Raw genomic sequence first — 10,850 nt, forward strand, 5'->3', positions numbered from 1 at the left:
ACTGTGCTTTTACTAAAATATTAACTTTATTCAGATTTTCATTACTTTTCATGCACATATTCAGAAATGCAACTGGCGACCCCTCCAAAATATTACCCCTCTAATTTACTTCAAGGATTGATGCATTATGATACCTTGATACCTATTATGATTCCTTGCCACTTTCAAGTTTCAAAGCAATGCTGGAAGTCTTTAAATAACTGTTATATGTTCTGTCCTCACATTAGTGTGAATGGTTAGAATGACATAAAAAAAAGTCACACCAGTGTGAAGTGAGTGGTGCAACTCTGTGTGGGGGTCCCTGGAAGTTCCAGACCCACAGGACCACGGCCAGGGTGCCGGTTAGTTTCCGGCGAGCCGCCCCACGTCCGAAACGGTAGAGAAATGACAGTAAACCATGTGGGGGTCTCCGGGGAGTCCCCGGGGGGGTCCTCGGAACATCCAGACCCCCAGGAACACGCCCAGGGTGCCGGACCGATTCCGGCGAGCCGCCCCACGTCCAAAACGGTTGAGAAATGACAGAGTTACCGTGTGGGGGTCCCTCTACTGTACTGAGCTATGTCACATTGAACTTGGAAAAAAGGAGCATAAAGAAAATACCGGTGTAACTTGAAAGGCAAGCGATCTCACCACAGCTGACATGTACTCCATTATTAGCAAAGCAGTATTGCCTGAGGTAGAGAACAAGTGACTGTCTACTCCTGATTTGACAGCACCTCATGGAACTCAGTCACCTGTATACAATTTACAATTTAGGCATTTAGCAGAAGCTCTTAATCCAGAGCGATTTACATTAAGGCAGCAATAACAAAAAGCATGGCATACATCACATACATAAAAAGTAGTTATCATGAAACGTGTACCGGTAAGCTAAGAATGTAACCATACCATACCATACCATCTTTATTTATATAGCACATTTTAAAACAACAACGTTGTACCAAAGTGCTTTACAGTAAAACATTAAAAAACAACTTCAACATTAAAAAACAACTTCATTTAAAAACCACAAAACAACCACAAACAACATGCACAGTGTCACGTTAAACATCGAACATCTCATACTGTGCTTGGAAAAGCCAAGGAATAAAGGTAAGTCTTGAGGCGTGACTTAAACACCTGGAGGGTCGGGGCTTGTCTTGTGTGCAGAGGCAGCTCATTCCAGAGCTTGGGAGCTGCCACTGCAAAAGCTCGATAACCTCTGAGCTTCAGCTTGGTTTTAGGAACCACCAGGAGAAGCTGGTCAGAGGACCTGAGCGTCCGTGTCGGAGCATAGGGTTTCAGCAGTTCAGATAAATAAATGGGTGCCAAACCATTTAGACACTTAAAGACAAAGAGCAATACTTTGAAGTCAATCCTGTATCGCACAGGAAGCCAGTGGAGGGAGGCTAGTACAGGGCTGATGTGGTCTCGCTTACGTGTGCCTGTAAGTAACCTAGCAGCTGCATTCTGGACTAGCTGTAATCGAGATATGGAAACCTGGTTTACTCCAATATACAGGGCATTACAGTAGTCAAGGAGGGAAGTCATGAAAGCATGAATTACAGTTTCAAACACAGAGCGGGATAGACAAGACTTAACCTTAGATAGCCTCCTAAGCTGGAAGAAGCTCTTTCTTACTACTTCATTTATTTGTTTGTCCATCTTTAGGTCAGAGTCGATTTTGAAACCTAGATTGGTGGCAGTAGGCTTCAAGAAGGGCTCAAGGGGGCCTAAAACCCCAGGAGGGGACACATGTGCTTGTGTGGGCCCAAACACCATAACTTCAGTTTTGCTGTCATTGAAGTTTAGGAAGTTTAAAGCCAGCCATGCTTTTACATCCTCGAGGCAAGCAAGGAGTGGTTTCAAAGAGTCAGGATTGTTACGCTTTAGAGGCAAATACATTTGGCTGTCATCAGCGTAGCAATGGAAAGAAACACCGTGTTTCCGAAAAATGGATCCTAGGGGGAGCAGATACAACATGAACAGAATTGGTCCAAGAATAGAGCCCTGTGGCACTCCACAATGGAGGGATGCTGTGGTGGATGTGGCATCCCCTAGGGTGACACGGAAACTTCTCCCTGACAAGTAAGATCTAAAGAACTCTAGTGCTGGCCCTTTAATGCCAACCCAGTTCTCCAAACGAGAGAGCAAGATACTGTAATCTACAGTGTCAAAAGCCGCGGTAAGATCCAAGAGCACCAGAATGAGAGAGTCACCAGAATCTGTAGCCAAAAAGATGTCATTAAAGATTCTTAACAGTGCAGTCTCGGTGCTGTGGAGAGCTTTGTACCCGGACTGGAACACTTCCAGAATGCCATGTGTGTTCAAATGGGGCATCAGTTGGGCCAGGGCACATTTTTCCAAAACTTTGGAATTAAATGGGAGCTTGGAAATAGGCCGAAAGTTGGATAGGACAGAAGGATCAAGGTTGTGCTTTTTAAGCAGCGGCTGTACCACAGCATGTTTAAAAACAGCTGGTACATCACCTGCCAGGCACTGGTTTATGATCAATAGGAGATCCGGCCCTGTAGCACCACTGGTCTCTTTAGCCAGCCGAGGGGGAAGGACGTCTAAGGGGGAGCCAGTCGGTTTTATTTGGGAAATAATTTCCTCTAGCTGAATAAGTAACAGTGGAGAATCTATATAATGAAACTATATATAAACTATACATACTATATTATACTATACATGTACTATAAATTGCTATGACTATGCAATTCTAGTGCTGTCTACGTAACATGCTATAAGTCTGTATTGTATAAAATGCTATCTAAGGGTCTACATAAAGTGCTATCTAAGGGGCTATAGGGCAAGTGCTACGGCCATGATGGAGTCTGAAAAGGTGGGTTTTCAGACTAAGGCGGAAGATTGGGAGTGAGGCTGCAGTTCTGATTGCAATGGGAAGTGCATTCCATAGTTTTGGAGCCAGAAGGGAGAAGAGTTTGGGACGTGTGGAGTGTTGCGGATTTAGTGATTTAGTTCTTGACTTGTTTTATTGACTATTGACTTGTTTTAATGTTATTGTTGTTAAAGCACTTTGTGACTGTAATTGTCTGTGAAAGGTGCTCTATAAATAAACATTACTTACTTACTTACTTATAAAGGCAAAGCAAGTGTCAAAATAAAAACTAAGGGGGTCCTTCTATGTCCCAGGGACTATACAATATCTATTTGGGACTTAAATTGATCTCAGCCGGGCCAGTTTCGGGACTAGATTAGTTTTTGCACTGGAAATGTGCATATTGTGCGCACCTATACGGGCAGCATGAGACTAGCAGCGCCGCATAAATGTTGCAGCAGAACATTTTTATAAAACAAGAAATAAATAAAATAAAACAAGAGAAAAGAAAAGACAGAGACGGACCATTCACACAAGGAGATGTACAATTTTCAGCCAACAGCCAAAAGTTAATATATGTAAGGATTAAGGAAACTGTCGCAAATTAATACTGTAGATGTAGGCTCTCAACAGCCTGTGGACGGTCGATGGAACAATGGGGTGGATACATCCTGCTGTGGGTAAGATATTAAGATCCATACAAAGATATCACACACCTATCACACACCTAACACCGGGGGTGTTACCTTATAACACCCCACAATGACAACTTCCAGCCGCAAGTGAGAAGATCACAGTGGGCAAGTTGAGGCTGTGCATTGATCGGCCCTATGTGTCTGAGCCTGAGGTTCTGATGCATGCCAGTGAAAAACTACGTTTTCAGTGCCCCACACAGACGTGTGCATCCGAAAGCTTTTACCTACTAATTACCTGAATATTCTGTATTGTGACTGTGCTTTTACTAAAATATTAACTTTATTCAGATTTTCATTACTTTTCATGCACATATTCAGAAATGCAACTGGCGACCCCTCCAAAATATTACCCCTCTAATTTACTTCAAGGATTGATGCATTATGATACCTTGATACCTATTATGATTCCTTGCCACTTTCAAGTTTCAAAGCAATGCTGGAAGTCTTTAAATAACTGTTATATGTTCTGTCCTCACATTAGTGTGAATGGTTAGAATGACATAAAAAAAAGTCACACCAGTGTGAAGTGAGTGGTGCAACTCTGTGTGGGGGTCCCTGGAAGTTCCAGACCCACAGGACCACGGCCAGGGTGCCGGTTCGTTTCCGGCGAGCCGCCCCACGTCCGAAACGGTAGAGAAATGACAGTAAACCATGTGGGGGTCTCCGGGGAGTCCCCGGGGGGGTCCTCGGAACATCCAGACCCCCAGGAACACGCCCAGGGTGCCGGACCGATTCCGGCGAGCCGCCCCACGTCCAAAACGGTTGAGAAATGAGTTACCGTGTGGGGGTCCCTCTACTGTACTGAGCTATGTCACATTGAACTTGGAAAAAAGGAGCATAAAGAAAATACCGGTGTAACTTGAAAGGCAAGCGATCTCACCACAGCTGACATGTACTCCATATTAGCAAAGCAGTATTGCCTGAGGTAGAGAACAAGTGACTGTCTACTCCTGATTTGACAGCACCTCATGGAACTCAGTCACCTGTATACAATTTACAATTTAGGCATTTAGCAGAAGCTCTTAATCCAGAGCGATTTACATTAAGGCAGCAATAACAAAAAGCATGGCATACATCACATACATAAAAAGCAGTTATCATGAAACGTGTACCGGTAAGCTAAGAACGTAACAGTGGAGAATCTATATAATGAAACTATACATACTATATTATACTATACATGTACTATAAATTGCTATGACTACATAAAATGCAATTCTAGTGCTGTCTACGTAACATGCTATAAGTCTGTATTGTATAAAATGCTATCTAAGGGTCTACATAAAGTGCTATCTAAGGGGCTATAGGGCAAGTGCTACGGCCATGATGGAGTCTGAAAAGGTGGGTTTTCAGACTACGGCGGAAGATTGGGAGTGAGGCTGCAGTTCTGATTGCAATGGGAAGTGCATTCCATAGTTTTGGAGCCAGAAGGGAGAAGAGTTTGGGACGTGTGGAGTGTTGTCCCGGCGTTTTTAGTTGAAGGTACTTCCAGCTTCCCTTGTATCAGTTGTACTATAGCACACAATTAATTTATTTTGTCAGTTTCTTCTCATGCTTGACCAACTTCAGACAAACATTGTTCCCATTGTTAAATTAAAAAGCACATGGTGAGGCTTAAAAGTGCATCATGCAGGGCTGCAGGAATTTGGCCCAGATTGGCCCACCACAACCAACGCACAGATACTTTTCGGGTCGAGGCCCATACAAATACTTGAAATTACAAGCCGTTAACACTACCACATTTACAGTACAACATAAATGATACACAACCAATAGACAACTAATTTAACATTTGGCCCAGACTGGCCCACCAGAGGGTCGGCCCACCGGGCATATGCCTGGTACGTCCTGTGGCCAATCCACCCCTTCAATATACACATTGCCTCAGAGTCTACAGATAAGCTTTGCCATCCACCACTGTTCCACATTTCTCCAGCTGAGATGCCTAATGCCTTGCTCCCCCCCCCCCCCCCCCCCCCACAGGTTTTGTCATATTATTTGCCAGGAATAGTTTGAAGTCACTATCAGCTTCCATGTTACAGATATACTGTACTGTATTCCACTGTTACTTTCTTAGCTTACGCATGTTTCATGATAAATGCTTTTTATGTGATGTATTCCCATGCTTTGTTCTTGCTTAAATGTAAGTCGCTCTGGATTAAGAGCGTCTGCTAAATGCCTAAATTGTAAATTGTAAATTGTAATGGGCGAGGATAGGACCTTGATGATGGAGTCAGCATGGTATCGAATCAGTTGAAAAGAACAAATTTGTCTTTGGATGTAGTGTACAAGACGTACAGCAAGTTCCAATAGGCTGTACGTCTTGTACACTTGGTTAGAAACTTTATAGTTTATTCTGCCCTTTCCTGAGGTGCAGTGTCCAAAAAACCATCTACATCCAAAGACAAATTTGTTCTTCTCAACTGATTCGATACCATGCTGACTCCATCATCAAGGTCCTATCCTCGCCCATTCCTACCCCCTTAGATAGCATTTCTGTAGACTTAGATAGCATCTGATACAGACTTATAGCATGTTATGTAGACGGCACTATAATTGCATTGTATATAGTCATAGCACGCCATAGTACATATGTATAGCATAGTAGTATATATATATAGTTTATATGTATAGTCTCATAATATAGATATTCCACTGTTACTTTCTTAGCTTACGCATGTTTTATGATAAATGCTTTTGTGATGTATTCCCATGCTTTTGTTCTTGATTATTGTAAGTCGCTCTGGATTAAGAGCGTCTGCTAAATGCCTAAATTGTAAATTGTATAACATGTAGACCTGTACTTCAGGTTTAGACACTAAATTATATTTATTTATAATATATATTTATAAGATAACTGGTAACGAGGTTAGTTTATTCCATAGTTTGTGCTGACTGCGGATCGTATATAGTTTGGTATGTATGAAAAATGAAGATAGTCTAGATATTTCGCATGTACATTATACATACCTTTTTCTACCACAAGCTGGTTACCACAAGCTCACTGCATTTTTCAGTCTCAGTTAGATCAAGACAAGGCAGCCAGCCACCATGTCTTCTAGTTTCTAGAGAGCACTCCTTTTGTGAACAGGCCACACCTGTTACTGTTATACAGTATAGGCTCTGTTGCTCAACAACACCACTGGCTGGCTGGTGGCCAGTGTGAATGGCCCTTTTAGGCTGCTCAACAGTGCCACTTTAGGTCACCCAGCGGTATTGCAGCTGTTTGCACCACAAACTGACAGACAGACAGAAAGACGTGCATGTATGTTATGTGGCAAAATAATGGCCTTTCAGGGCACTCAAGGTTGCCGTACAGGTTAAAAAACAGTTAATACAGTGGGTGTGGAATGATAGGGTACTGTTGAGGATGACACCCAGACTCTTAACCTGAGGGGAAGGGGAAACATTGATAACTCCTCGCAACCCAGTTTCACGCTCACCATTGACAACTTGTCAATGGTGAGCGTGAAACTGGGTTGCTTGTTGAGTGTGGATTTGGAACCAATGAGGACTACCTCGTTTTATCACTGTTAAGTTTGAGGAAATTTGAGGTGAACCAGGAGTTGATTTCCTGCAAACAGTGGAAGAGGGTTTGGAGGAGACGTAGAGCTGGGTGTCGTCCGCATAACAGTGGAAAAGGATATTGTATTTGCGGAAAATCTGTCCAAGTGAAAGGAGATAGATGATAAATAGGATAGGGCCAAGAACATAGCCCTGGGGAACACCGGAGGAGATGAGGGAGGGATGGGAAGTGAATGATTTGAGCTGAATGAACTGAGTACGGCCCGGAGAGTTATGAGTTATGGGCTTCCTGTCTAAGCAGGGTGACATAGCCCTCGACCCTATTGCCGCATTTTGTAAAAGAAAAAAACAACTGCACGTTTGGCCTGGAGCACCAACAGAAGAAATTATTCATAATTCAAAATTGTGGGTGATCTAAAAGGTCAGAGGTCAAAATAAACGAAAAGTTTCATTTTCAATTGAGTGCTATAGACCGATTCACAGAGGGGTGCCCTGGGCGCGGCCATTACTGAGGGGTAATCCATGGAGCAGGTGCTCCGTAGGCCAGGTGTAGCTAATCAGTGCTGCTGCACTCAATGGTACACCTCAGTAATGGCCGCACCCAGGAAACCCTCTGTGAATCTGTCTATAGCACCACCCTTTGGCCAATGGTTGTGGTCTTTGCGTCTTCACCGTTTACTATAGCCAAGTTTTGCAAAAGCACGGTTAAGCCAGAACTGCAACATTTGGCCCCTCAATTAGCCTCCCTAGCTAAGGAAAGCATCTGCAACTAGCCTCGGTCCCAGGCTTACTCATCTGCGATCTCATCTCATGCAGTTAAAATGTTTTTATTGTCTTAAAAGACTGTGTGCATTTCTCTGTAGAAGCAATACGATGAGATAAGATAGCAGTATAAATGTATATCCAAGGACTAGATTTCGAATTCAACCATTTTTTTCGTTCCGTCTAATCTATAACCATAACCTTTATTCATATACTATAAGCTTTTTAAAAACAAAATACAAAAATAGAGTTAAACAGTGCAGCATGAAACCCTAATTACGCAAGAGCTCTCATCCGTAAACTGACACCGATGGCCCTGGGATAGAACACATCGACACTTTCCAGGGACAGTAGGCCCACAATAGGCTAGTTGCTTGACAGGCAACCAGAGGTTATGAACATCAAACAACCCCAAAGTTAACTCTGCCATGGGTCCTACTTCCATTTAATATTCGGCATGTTTTGAACAACAAGTTAGACAAATCAATACACTTTGTAGGTGTATGAACCACAAGGCAGCTACTCATCTAAAAAGAGGCAGTTAATGGGTACATTTGTTTTAAAGTAAAATATGAGATCTGTTGACAAATTACTTATTTGTATTTGTATTTATTTATTCAGCACAGTATAAAAACAACATAGTGAACATAAATATGAAAAGGGTAAGGTGCTAGGCTGAGGCAAAAAAGCCCAAGGGGCTTATACGAGGCCTCTACCTATATAAATTAAAATGAAACATTGTACATGAGATATAGAATATCCAGAAAACATGAATGCAGTATATAAAACATAAACAAAACAACAAAACAAAAACACAACATTGGTTATTTACATGATTAGAGAAAAGAATAGATGATACAAAGAAATATAATTAGGTGATCTGGTCAATTAAGTGGGTCCTAAACTTATGTTTGAAATTTTTTAATGAAGTAGAATTTGATGAGATTGCTGTATAGGTGTTCCATAGCTGGGCCCCCCTGTATCTGATGGAGAACTGACACAGACCAGTACGGAACTTTGGGAGATGTAAATGATTTGCCTGTCTCGTATTGAAGTGGTGCACATCACTGTTGAACTGGAAAGTCTTTACATGGCAAAGGAAATGAAACTGGCTGGAACAATACTTTGAAAATAAAGTTGCAGGTTTGGTATGTATTTAAATTAAAGATTGGTAAAATATTGAGTTGTTTAAAAAGAGGGGCAGAATGAGCAGACCAATCACTGTATGTGGCAATCCTGCAGAATCTTTTTTGCAAAATGTGGAGTTTGTGAAGATGTGTATTATAAGTAGCTCCCCAAATGATATTGCAATATATAAGATATGGATAAATTAAGCTATAATAAAGAGTTGGGAGACAGTTTTGATTAACCAGACTACGGAATTTGCCAATAATGCCAATGGATTTTGATATTTTCTTACAGACATGGCTAATGTGGTTTGTCCAGCTTAGTCTTTCATGGATAATTACACCAAGGAAGGTTGTTGACGTAACCTGAGAAATTGGATCATCTCCTATAGACAGACAGGTGTTAGAATTACAATACTTTTTATTTTTTGATGTAAATATAATAAAATTAGATTTTTTTATGTTCAGTGATAATTTGTTTAATTTAAACCATGTTGAAATATTTTCAAGATCGTGATTAGCCTTTGCCATTAGAGCTGAGAAATCAGTATGTGAAATAAATAAATTAGTATCATCTGCAAAAAGTACAGGAAACAAGAAGGACAAAGCTGCGGCCAAATCATTAATATAAATCAGAAATAAGAGTGGTCCTAATATAGACCCCTGGGGGACCCCACATTTTAGGGTTGCACTCTCTGATGATTTACCGTTGATAACAAATTGTTGACGGTTTTGTATATAATTTAAAAACCATGTATGAGTGATTCCAGCAAATCCATAGTGTAGTAACTTTTGAAGAAGAATATCATAGTTAACAGTATCAAATGCTTTAGATAAGTCAAGAAAAATTCCCAAAGCGTATTCATTATTATTGAATGCAGTATGAATTTTATCAACTAATTGAAGAATAGCCATTTCTGTAGAATGATTTTTCCTAAATCCATATTGGTGTTTGTACAGTATGTTATGGTCCTGCAGATGTTCGATCATTCTGTTAAAGACTAATTTCTCCAGAATCTTTGAGAAACATGGGAGAACAGAAATAGGGCGGTAGTTACTAAATACACTATGGTCTCCAGCTTTGTAAACAGGAACTACTGGCTATTTTAAGGTCATTGGGTATTATTCCAGTTTCTAGAGATTTGGTGAAAATGTGGGTCAAAGGCTTAACAATTGAATTTCTAGTTTTAATGATTAAGTTAGATCTGACCTCATCATGACCAGCAGCTGAGTCTTTCATGCACATAATTATGTCCATGATTTCCTTCTCTGTAGGAGGTTTGAAGCTCTGAATAGAAGGATAGTGACCTGTCAGAAACTCCGATGGAGACCCGGCTGTAGGACTTATCCTCTCTGATAGAACTGTACCAATATTAACAAAATAATTGTTAAAAGCACATGCAATGTCAGATGGGTCAGAGTAAACTCTATTTTCATCAACAAATTGAGATGGGAGAGTGGCTGTAGCCTTTTTCCTATTTAGAAGCTGATTGATGACTCTCCAGGTGGTTTTGATGTTATTTGAAGCCTCATTAAATTTGTCTGAAAAGTACTCTTTCTTAGCAGTTCTAATAAGATGGTTGTAATTGTTGCGATATTTCTTATAATTTGCTATATTCATTGGGGATGGATTACAGATGAATTTCTTATACAACTTATTCTTAGCTTTCAGAGACTTGTGGAGATCTGGTGTAAACCAGGGTTTTCTAAATGCACAGACCTTGTTTGCTTTTTTACTGACAAGAGGAAAGCACCTGTTGAATATAGAGTTAAAGTACTTTAGAAATGACTGATATGCTTGTTCAACATCATCATGGGTGTATACATCATCCCATAGGATTTCATCAATCAGCTTCTCAAATTGGTCAACATTTCTTTTGTTAAACACTCTAAACCTTGGAACTTCTGCCTCCTGGTGGT

This window comes from Protomyctophum parallelum (genome assembly GCF_964188405.1).
Source record: "Protomyctophum parallelum genome assembly, chromosome: 4".
In the NCBI taxonomy this organism is placed as follows: domain Eukaryota; kingdom Metazoa; phylum Chordata; class Actinopteri; order Myctophiformes; family Myctophidae; genus Protomyctophum; species Protomyctophum parallelum.